A 12,173-nucleotide genomic window follows, 5' to 3' on the forward strand; every position below is an offset into this window, starting at 1 on the left:
TGATTTTAGTCACTGTTATTATTTCAATAACATTTAGTTTACATTTAATAGTAATTATTATTTTGTGGATGCTGGACTTAACAATTCAGTTCTTGAATTTCAGGTTGATGATAGTATGATAGTATGATAGTATAATAGTATGATAGTATGATAGTATGATAGTATGATAGTATGATAGTATGATAGTATGATAGTATGATAGTATGATAGTATGATAGTATGATAGTATGAATATCACTCACGGAATACTGGAATTTTTATTTCTACCTTTTTTTGTATAATGTAGAATATAGACAACAGTTCGTATTTGCTATCTGATTTCAAGGGCCAGCATCCAACCCTGCAGAGTACATGTTACTCAGCAGCAGCATTGGGTTGGTCAGGTGTTTTGAATGCAGTTGCAATCCAAAGTATCTTCACTCAACATTTTGTGGACTCACTATAGGCTTGGGATGAGGCAACCCCACTGTAAATTCAAGAACGTCCATATGCTTGCCTGGAATTGGTCAAATAGTTTTAGTATTAAGAAAATATTCTTAATATCCTGTTTCATGTTTGCATCATTCCTTCATGTTTTTCTCATGCCTTGTTTATGTCACATTTGGAAACCTTGGGTTAATATGTAATCTTTCTCTTAAAGTAAAATTTTAATAAGGCTGATAGTTTTTTGAAAATTTATTTTGTACTCACTTGAGCAGCACATATACTAAAATTGGAAAGATACAGAGAAGATTAGCATGGCCCCTGCACAAGGATGACAGGCAAATTTGTGAAGTGTTCCATAAAAAAAAGAAAGAAGAAAGAAAGAAGGAAGAAAGAAGAAAGAAAGAAACCAAGAAAGAAACCAAGAAAGAAAGAAAGAAAGAAAGAAAGAAAGAAAGAAAGAAAGAAAGAAAGAAAGAAAGAAAGAAAGAAAGAAAGAAAGAAAGAAAGGAAAAAGAAAGAAACCAAGAAAGAAACAAAGTAACAAAGAAAGAAAGAAAGAAAGAAAGAAAGAAAGAAAGAAAGAAAGAAAGAAAGAAAGAAAACTTATTATTTTGGTGACTTCTCAGACTGTTTGGCTGTTAAAATTGTTGACATCTGTAACTTAGAAATTAAATAGAAATATTGAAGCGATAAACACTGTACTTTTAAAACTACAGTAGATCATTGATGGTCGAGGAATAAGTTGTATTAGAATAAACAGGCTTAAAAAATGTGAGGAAAGCTAACTTACCACAACTCCTTCAACGGTATAATGAAGCTGTCAGTTGTAGGGGTGGTTCTGTTCCCCAAATAATTCTTGATCTATCAGTAAAGATGCCATGGGCAGAAGGATTGGCAGAACTCCCGGGGCCTCACAGGCAAGCGAGCAGATGCAGGAGAGAGAGAGAGGAAGAGAGTTTACTATGCTTTGGAGGGAGAAAAGCCAACCAGCTAAGCATGTGAGATCTTGGGCAGAGCATCCACAGGCAGATCTATAGGCAGGGGGTTGGGATGTTGTGCTGGCACTGAAGAATGCTGAGCAACTGAAGCTGAATGCAGATTTAGGGTGCTGATCTGGGAGTTGTGGGAAGGACATGCTAGCTGAGGTAGATTGGAGGACCTCAGCAGTTGAGCCAAGAAGGCAAGGTGAAACTGAACAACTGTGTGTGCCTGTGTTTTTCATCCATGCATCCAATATTCTCTGGGTGAGGGCTAGTAGCACCGTCCAGTCCTGGAGTTAAGGTGGGGTAGCAAAAGCTACATGCAACACTCAGTGGTCATTGTGATGAATACATGTTTAGACGCATGGGTCACTACGTCTAAAGATTTTTAACACAACTAAGCTATTACATATATTGAGGGACTCTTTTGAGAGCATGAAGTTAAAAACAATTCTCTATTCTTTCAGAGTTGCTACTTTCAATGTGAATTTTCTTTTTCCAAGGTCTATATATCATACTCAAAACACACTCCTATCTACAATAAGAGTTTCAATATTTCCATTCAAAATGTCTGCATACATGTATTGGGAGGACAGGATTAGAATTGAATATCACCATCCAGGAAAGCATCAAGTTTTCAACTGTATAGAATTCATATTGCCACTAACTATGACTTACATCTGTGTTAAGACTTCAATAAAGCTATTTTTTTCTTTCAAACACATTATCAATAAATAGAGATTGCATAGATTACCTTTGAAAAAGCACTGAGGCAGAAGTAAGAAATCATGATTAGATTTTTCTTAATTTTAACCATATTCTCACTCCTGAAGCTGACTTTTTTATAAATGAAAATAACCTTTTGTACTATTTTGTTAAAATTGCCCTCACAATGGCATACCAGCTTCCTGCAGCAATGTGTTTAAAGTATTCTGGTGCTATGAAGAATATTTAATTATGTGATTATCTTCCGTGAGGTGTACAGTTAATTGTCTTTACACCAAATGTAAATGATTTTGAACAATAAATGTGAATGAATAATGTTCTGGCTGTGAGTAACAGATGTCATGTGGATTTTGATTTCTCAGTCATTTTAAAACATTTCTTTTCAAGTCTGGAAAAGCAATTAGTTAAGATTACAAACTAATAACCATCAAAATCTGGGCTTAGCAACAAAATGGGATGTTAAGAGTAGAATTCAAAAATAGCATCTTTGAAAAAAATCATTACATTTATGTTCTTCAGATATCAAGAATGATTTTTAAGAAAATTGTACATAGCCTGGTTATAATTCTCTGAATGTAGCTTCTTAGTATAAATCGTTAGAAGATTTACAGCACTATCATAAATGAAGCAGGGCAACCCTGTGGCTCTGAGTCGTATGTCCTATTTTCTTTTATACTTAAAGGCTACTGAGCATGAGCAGAGGTTCAATATTAGTCATAAAGCAATGAGTAGAGTTGCCTCTGACAGGGTGAGGATGCATTTTGTTTGTTTGTTTTGCTTAACTTTTTTTTTCTACCCCTAAAGTGTTCAGCATTCTTCCATTGACAATAGAACAAGGCTCTTGCTCATAAATGCTAAATTCCTTTCCGTGTAGATGACTAACATACATGGATTAAAATTATTCATGGGGTGTTCACATAGTATTGATCTTATACTAAAGAATGCACTGCAGTAATAATTTCAATCACTGCAACAACTTACTACTGTTTGTCTAATGTGGTGTAAGTCCTCACTTCTTCCAACAGATCATCACTCTCACACGAATGTTTCTGAGCCACATAAATCATTTATGACGGGCTCACATAAACAAAGGTAAATGACTGTCTCACAATAAGAATCTAGCTGTGGCAAACTCAGTATTGATGAACTGGGCCCCGTGAGCTCCACAAGTGTCTGGTGGCCTGTCTTCTGGTGATCAGTCTTGTGCCAATGTAATTGCCTGGTCCAGAAAACCATGAGTAAACCAAGAGACTTTTCTTTTTTCTTTTCTTCTCTTCTCTTTTCTTTTCTTTTTTTGTTTTCTTTTCTTTATCTAGAGCCATCCACTCCCTTCCATTGGATGCCCAACAGCAGTAGGAAAAGCCTGGGGCCCCACAGCAAAGACCATTCTTAGCTCCCTTTAAAGTTCACACCTGAAGAACAAAAGATTAAAAGCAGAAATGTTAATGCTCTGTTTCTGCCAACAAGAAAGCTGAACCCCTGTCTTCCAGGCTGGTGGGAGTGTGGGGTTCCCTCAGGGTGGAGGGATTGGGCCTTGTGAATCCTTCATATGTCTGTGATTTGCTGTTGCCATGTCTAGTGTTGTGTAGAACTAGCACATTCAACTGAAGCTTCAGTGAAATGTCTTCAGTGACAGTGTTGTGTCCTGAAAACCGGTTGTCCAAGCCCTGCCCCTCTCTTCCAGCTAATTTATATGTAGCAACTATACACTTTGCAAAATTTTAAGACATTATAAATTAATTACAACCTTTCCCCATATAGTTTTCTCCTCCTATACACTACTATATAAACCGATCTGCTGCTCTTTGAAACTCATGGCCTTTAGTCAATAATTGCTATTGCATGCTTATAGACCTCTCTCTCATATACACATGTAAATATATATTCATAAATATACCCTGTTCAGTCAATTTAATGTTTTATATATATATATATATATATATATATATATGTATATATATATATATATATATATGCCTTCTTTCAGGACTGACCATTTTGAACTAGAAACACAATTACTGTGTTCTTACTGAAAAAGAACATCTCTACAGCCTTGAGCTTTTGAAAGTTGGGTGTATTTCTTTGTATAGAGTTTTGTTGGGGCCTTGTGGGCTTCTCACCATCTATTTGGCATGTCTGTTGGTGGCATCTTTCTTCAGATCATGTTCCTCCTTGGACAGTATATCAGTGAAATTTCACTTGCATAGCTTTTGCCTTAAGTAGATCGTGTATTTCCTTCTCTTTTTTAGATTATTAGTTTAGATCCACAATCTATTTAGCTTGGATACAAACATAGAAGCAATATTGCTGGATTATATAGCATGTCAATTTCCACTCCTTTGGCAAAAATATTTATGCAGTTTTCAATAAAGGGAATCTCATTAACATTCTTGTATTCATTATATTAACATTCCTGCATTCATTAGAAAGAAATACATTTTATGTTAATCCCTAAATAATTTTATAAAGGATGTCAAGGAATTTTAAAGCAATCATGGATTATTTTAATAAGTATTTTCTAACAACATGTGTCAAAATTTAGTATTTAGTACAAAATCTTATTTGAATGATAAATTTTAAGAAAAACAAATTTATCTATAAATAAAACGACCGTGTTGTTTACTTAAGAGACCATAGTCATGGATATAAAATAAATATGAGTGAAGTGTTCGAACTATAAATTATATGTTCTTTTCCTTGAAAGACAATACCAAGTCTTGTTAGAGAACTTTAAACTAATTGACAGCTTTCCTACAACAACAAATATGAGAAGAATCAAGTTGCAAATTTTTTGAGTGTAATCATTAATATAAACTGTTTAATTTCATTTGAGTCTTAATTTGTATGTTTTAATCACTAATGCATTCACCTCTTTCTAAATTATTTGTCCTTTGCAAATTTGTTGATTATTTACTCTTCCTAGACTGGGTGTGATCTCATAATACTTATTGGAAGCATCGCACAATTTAAGAACAGGTAGTTCTTGTATGGGAGTAATTGTGCATTCTGAAAATATGATGTTTAACTTATTATTTGATTTTGGACTCCTTAGTATACCCAGAAAAATAAAACATTTATAAATCAATTTATGAAACACTTTATATCATATAAATTGTCTTTTTATTGCAATTCTTATCTTGCTTAAGAATTTTTCTTCTCTCTAACAACATAAAAACAATATACTTGCAGGCTTTCAATTACTTTTTCTGTCAGTTTTTAAGATATTTAACCTTTCCCCCTGGAACTGTTACATAACATACACATTCCTGATGTAAAGAGTTATAGAATTACAACTGAATTATGGAGAATGAGACAAGGCTACTAGAAGTCCTAAATTAATTTTTTACAGAGGCAGAAGCAAATTAGCACAGGAAATCCCATACAGATTGGGGGGAAAAGTCTTCACTAACCTACATCTGACAGGTGGCTAATCTCCAAAATATATAAAGAATTCAAGTTTACCTCCAAAAACCCAAATAATCCAATTATTGTGGATCTGAAGCAATAATAAAAAATAATACATGATCTACTTAGGGCAAAAGTTATGCAAGTAAAATCTCAATGATAGACTGTCCAAGAAGGAAAATTAACTGAACAAAGATGGGCCATCATCTTTGCTCCTGTGACCAAGCAGCCAGATCATCCAGGTACACCAGGTACAGGGAACACCAGAGTGAAAGATCTCTCGAGACACAGCCCGCCAAGGCTCTACTTGCACCTAGGAGCTGGGCAGCCCCACAGTCATCTGTGCACTTATCTGGCCATGGAACGTCTGACCTGCAGGGAGTCCCACATTTGGAGGGAGTCCTGTGTTCAGAGGTGAGGCCATCACCATTTGTGCTCCTGTGAAAGTGGGGAAGGAGAGAATGGTAGGGATCTCCAGAGTAGAGGATCTCTTGGGACACACCCCTGCCAGGATGCTGCCTATATACAGGAGTTCAGCAGCACCACAGCAATCTGTGCCAGGGGAAAGCAAGTCACTCATGATTGCTGAGATAGGCTAACAGGCAAACAGGAGGGGCAAGCACCAGCCAGTGATAGCAGGACCAACTAACACCAGAGATAACCAGATGGCAAAAGGCAAATTTAGGAATGTTGCTAACAGAAATCAAGGCAATATGGCACCATCCAAATGCAATTCTCCCACAACACCAAGTCTTGGATACCTCACCATACCAGGAAAGCAAGATTTGGATTTAAAATCACACATCAGGATGTTGATGGAGGGCTTCATGGAGGGCTTCAAGAAGGACATAAATAACCCCCTTAAAGAAATACAGGAGAACACAAGTAAACAGGGAGAAGCCCTTGAAGAATGAAAGGAAAACACGCACACACACACACACACACACACACAAAAGAAAAAAAAAGGTGAAGGAATTGAACAAACCCATCTAGGATCTAAAGAAGGAGGTAGAAACAATAATGAAATCACAAAGGGAGACAACTAGGGACATAGAAAACCTAGGAAAGAAGTCAGGAGTTATGGATCCAAGCATCAACAACAGAATACAAGAGATAGAAGAAAGAATCTCAGATGCAGAAGATACCATAGAAAGCATTCATACAACAGACAAAGAAAATGAAAAATGCAAAAAGCTCCTGACCCCAAAACAACCAGGAAACTCAGGACAAAATGAGAAGACCAAACAGAAAGATTATAGGTATAGAAGATTTCCAACTTAAAGGGCCAGTAAATGTCTTCAACAAATTATAGAGGAAAACTTCTCTAACCTAAAGAAAGAGATGCCCATGAATATACAAGAAGCCTACAGAACTCCAAATAGATTTGACCAGAAAAGAAATTCCTCCCATCACATAATTAAAACACCAAATGTACTAAACAAAGAAAGAATATTAAAAGCAGTAAGGGAAATAAGTCAAGTAACATATAAAGGTAGACCTATGAGAATTACACCTGACTTCTCACCAGAGACTATGAAAGCCAGGAGAGCCTGGGCAGATATCATACAGACCCAAAGGGAACACAAATGCCAACAAAGACTGCTATGTCCAGAAAATCTCTCAATTGCCATCAATGGAGAAACCTACATATTTCACAACAAAAACAAATTTACACAGTATCTTTCCACAAATCCAGCCCTTCAAAGGATAATGAATGAAAAACCCCCCAAAAAAGGAGGGGAAACTACATACTAGAAAAAGCAAGAAATTAATATTCTTTCAACAAATCCAAAAGAAGATAACCACACAAACATAAAAATTACATCAAAAGTAGTAGGAAGCAACAATCAATATTCCTTAATATCTCTGAACATCAATGGACTCAATTCCCCAATAAAAAGACATAGATTAACAGACTGGATACATAAACAAGACCCAACATTTTGCTGCATACAAGAAATGCATCTTAGTGTCAAAGACAAAGACTACCTCAGAGTTAAATGCTGGAAAACAGTTCTCCAGGCAAATGGTCTGAGAAAACAAGCTGGACTAGCCATTCTAATATCCAATAAAATAGACTTTCAATCAAAAGTCATCAAAAAAGACACAGATGGACACTTTATACTCATCAAAGGAAAAACCTACCAGGGAGAACTCTCAATTCTGAGCATCTATGCTCCAATACAAGGGCATCCTTATTCATAAAGGAAACTTTACTAACGCTTAAAGCACACATTGCACCCCACACAATAATTGTGTGTGACTTCAACACGCCACTCTCATCAATGGACAGATCAGAAAAACACAAACTAAACAGAAGCACAGTGAAACTAACAAGTTTTGGACAAATTGGATTTAATAGCTATCTATAGAACATTTCATCCTAAATCAAAAGAATATACCTTCTTCTTAGCACCTCATGGTACCTTCTCCAAAATTGACCATATGACCAAAATTGACCATATGAGGTCAAAAAACAGACCTCAACAGAGATAAGAAGGTTGACCTAATTCCATGACTCTTATCAGATCACCATGGAGTAAAGGTGATCTTCAATAGCAACAAAACAACAGAAAGTCCACATTCACATGGAAGCTGAACAATGCTCTACTCAATGATACCTTAGTCAAGGAAGAAATAAGAAAAGAAATCAAAACCCTTTTAGAATTTAATGAAAATGAAGGTACAACATACCCAAATTTATGGAACACAGTGAGAGCAGTGCTAAGAGGAAGCCTCATACCTCTGAGTGCCTCCAAAAAGAAGCTGGAGAGAGCATACACTAGCAGCTTAATGGCACACCTGAAACCTTTAGAACAGAAAGAAGCTAATACACCCAAAAGGAGAAGAAGGCCAGAAATCATCAAACTCAGGACTGAAATCAACCAAGTTGAAACAAAAAGAACTATACAAAGAATCAACAAAAGTAGGAGCTGGTTCTTTGAAAAAATCAACAAGATAGATAAACTTTTAGCCAGACTAAGCAGAGGGCACAGAGACAGTATCCAAATGAACAAAGTCAGAAATGAAAAGGGAGAAATAACAGAAACTGAGGAAATTCAAAAAATTATGAGACCTACTACAAAAAACTATACTCAACACAACTGGAAAATCTGGATGAAATAAAAAATTTCCTAGACAGATAGTAACTACCAAAGTTTAATCAGGATCAGATAGACCATCTAAATGGTCCCATAAAGAAATAGAAGGGGTCATTGACCGTCTCTCAACTAAAAACAGCACAGGACCAGATTATTTTAGTGCAGAATTCTGTCAGAACTTCAAAGAAGACCTCATACCAATACTCTTCAAACTATTCCACAAAATAGAAAGAAAAGGAACAGTTCCCAACTCATTCTATAAAGCGAAAATTTGCTGATACCAAACAATACAAAAATTCAACAAAGAAAGAGAACTTTAGACCAATATCCCTTATGAATATTGATGCAAAAATACTCAATAAAATTCTTGCCAATCGAATCCATTGATCATCGAAATGATCATTCCCTATGATCAAGTAGGCTTCATCCCAGGAATGCAGTGATGGTTCAATATAGGGAAATCCATCAATGTAATCCACTACATTAAAAAAAACTCAAAGAAAAAAACCATACGGTCATTTCATTAGATGCTGAAAAAGCATTTGACAAAATTCAGCATCCTTTTATGTTAAATGTCTTGGAAATAATAGGAATTCAAGGCCCATACCTAAACATAATAAAAGCAATATACAGCAAACCACTAGCCAACATAAAACTAAATGGGGAGAAACATAAAGCAATCCCACTAAAATCAGGGACTAGATAAGGATGCCATCTCTGTACATACTTATTCAATATAGTGCTTGTAGTTCTAGCTAAAGCAATTAGAAAAAAGGAGGTCAAAGTGATACAAATTGGAAATGAAGTAGTCAAGTTATTACTATTTGCAGATGCTATGATAGTATAGCTAAGTGACCCAAAAAACTACACCAGAGAACACCTACAGCTGATAAATAAATTCAGCAAATTGGCTGAATATAAAATTACTCAAGAAAATCAGTAGCCTTCCTATACTCAAAGGATAAACAGGCTGAGAAAGAAATTAGAGAAATGACACCCTTCAAAATAGTCACAAACAATATAAAGTATCTTGGTGTGACTCTAACTAAACAAGTGAGGGATATGTATGACAGGAACTTCAAGTCTTTGAAGAAAGAAATTGAAGAAGACCCCAGAAGATGGAAAAAATATTCCATGCTCTTGGATTGGCAGGATTAATATAGTTAAAATGGTTGCCGAAAGCAGTATACAGATACAATGCAATCCCCATCAAAATCTTTACTCAATTCTTCATAGAGTTAGAAAGTGCAATTCTCAAATTCATCTGGAACAAAAAACAAAAAAATCTAGGATAGCTAAAACTATTCTCCACTGTAAAAGAACTTATGGGGGAATCACTATCCCTGAACTTAAGCAGTACTATAGAGCAATGGTGTTAAAAACTGCAAGTACAGTGACAGGCAGGTAGATCAATGGAATAGAATTAAAGTCCCAGAAATGAACCCACACAATTATGGTCACTTGATCTTTGACAAAGGAGCTACAACCATCCTGTAGAAAAAAAGATAGCCTTTTCAACAAATGGTGCTGTTTCAGCTGGAGGTCAGCATGCAGAAGAATACAAATCGATCCATTCTTATCTCCTTGTACTAAGCTCAACTCCAAGTGGATCAGTGACCTCCACATAAAATCAGCCACACTGAAACTAGAAGAAAAGAAACCGAGGAAGACCCTTGAGCACATGGGTTCAGGGGAAAATTTCCTAAACAGAACACCAATAGCTTATGCTCTAAGATCAAGAATTGACAAATGGGACCTCATAAAAAGTTCTTTCCAGCTTCTTGCTATTATAAATAGGGCTACTATGAACATAGTGGAACATGTGTCATTATTACATGCTGGGAAATCCTCTGGGTATATGCCCAGGGGTGGTATAGTGGGGTCCTCCAGTAGTATCATGCCCAGTTTTCTAAGGAATTCCCAGACTGATTTCCCAGGACACTGTCAAAAGGACAAAATGGCAACCAACAAATTGGGAAAAGATCTTTACATCCAACAGAGGGCTAATATCCAAGACATACAAATAATTCAAGAAGGTAGACTCCAGAGAACCAAATAACCCTATTAAAATGGGATACAGAGCTAAACATAGAATTTTCACTCGAGGAATATCGAATGGCTGAGAAGCACATAAAGAAATGTTCAATATCCTTAGTCATCAGGGAAATGCAAATCAAAACAACCCTGAGATTTCACCTCACACCAGTTAGAATGACTAACATCAAAAACTCAGGAGAAAACAGGTGCTGGCAAGGATGTGGAGAAAGAGGAACACTCCTCCACTGCTGGTGGGGTTGCCAGTTTGTATATCCACTCTGAAAATCAGCATGTAATAATGACACATGTTCCACTATGTTCATAGTAGCCCTATTTATAATAGCAAGAAGCTGGCAAGAACACAGATGTCCCTCAATGGAGGAATGGATACAGAAAATGTGGTATAGTTACACTATGGAATAGTACTCAGCTATTAAAAACAATGAATTCATGAAATTCTTAGGCATGTGGGTGGAACTGAAGAATGTCATCCTGAGTGAGGATACCCAGTCTCAAAAGAACACACATTGAATATATATGTATATTGAATAGATAGGGAGAAAGTGGACAGCATTGTCTTGTCCATTAAATTTGATCTTGGATGTTGGTTTACTATATGTTGCTTTTATTATGTTTAGGTATGTGCCACAAATTCCTGATCTCTCCAAGATGCAGCAGAAAAGAGCATTGTATTTTGTCAAAGCCTTTTTTCAGTATCTAATGAGGTAATCATGTGGATACTTTCCTTCAGTTTGTTTATATATTATATTAAGTTGATGGATTTTCATATATCGAAACATCCCTGTATCCCTGGAATGAACCCTACTTGATTTGGGGGAATGACGTTTTTGATGTGTTCTTGGGTTTGATTTAGAAAGCCAAAACCTATATGTTCCCCCCACCCCTTTTTTTCACTCTCAGATTCAGGCTATTTGTCTTAGGTTTAAGGCTTTGATCCATTTGCACTTCTTTTTCATATACATTTAAAAATAAGAGTATAATTTCATTCTTTAGATACAGCTATAATGGTTGATCATTATGATGTGTTGAAGATACTATTTTTTCTCTAATGTATATTTTTAAACCTCTTTATAAAGAAGCAAAAGCAAAAACAAAATGCAAACACAAAAATCAGGTGGCCACCTTATTTTATTACATTCTCACTAGCTTTCTGTTTTCAAACTTCTTCACTGCCTAAGCTTGGCTGTCCTGGAACTTGCTCTGTAGACTGACTTTGAACTCACAGTTTTGCATGCATATCTCATAAGAACTGTCATTAAAGATGTGGTCCCCCAAGCTTAGACTTCAGTTTTTCTCCACCTAGAATGCGCTGTGTTCTAAGCTGGCCTTGAACTCAGAGATCTGCTTGTCTTTGCCTGAGTTTAAAGGCGTGTACTGTCATGCCTGGACCTAAACTTAACTGGGTAGAATCTTTTCCCAGTGTCACTATTCCCTTAACTCAATTTAATATCCTTGAACACAGGATTGAGCTGCATTT

General features: G+C 36.0%; 1 non-coding gene across 1 annotated transcript; it reads left to right on the top strand.

Annotated features, from left to right (window-relative positions):
* Positions 1-682: 682 nt before the first annotated feature.
* Positions 683-789, top strand: LOC127693206 (U6 spliceosomal RNA). The gene has a single exon (XR_007979658.1). It is a non-coding gene; the product is annotated as a U6 spliceosomal RNA (small nuclear RNA).
* The last annotated feature ends 11,384 nt before the right edge of the window (positions 790-12,173 follow it).

This window comes from Apodemus sylvaticus, chromosome 9 (genome assembly GCF_947179515.1).
Source record: "Apodemus sylvaticus chromosome 9, mApoSyl1.1, whole genome shotgun sequence".
NCBI lineage: Eukaryota > Metazoa > Chordata > Mammalia > Rodentia > Muridae > Apodemus > Apodemus sylvaticus.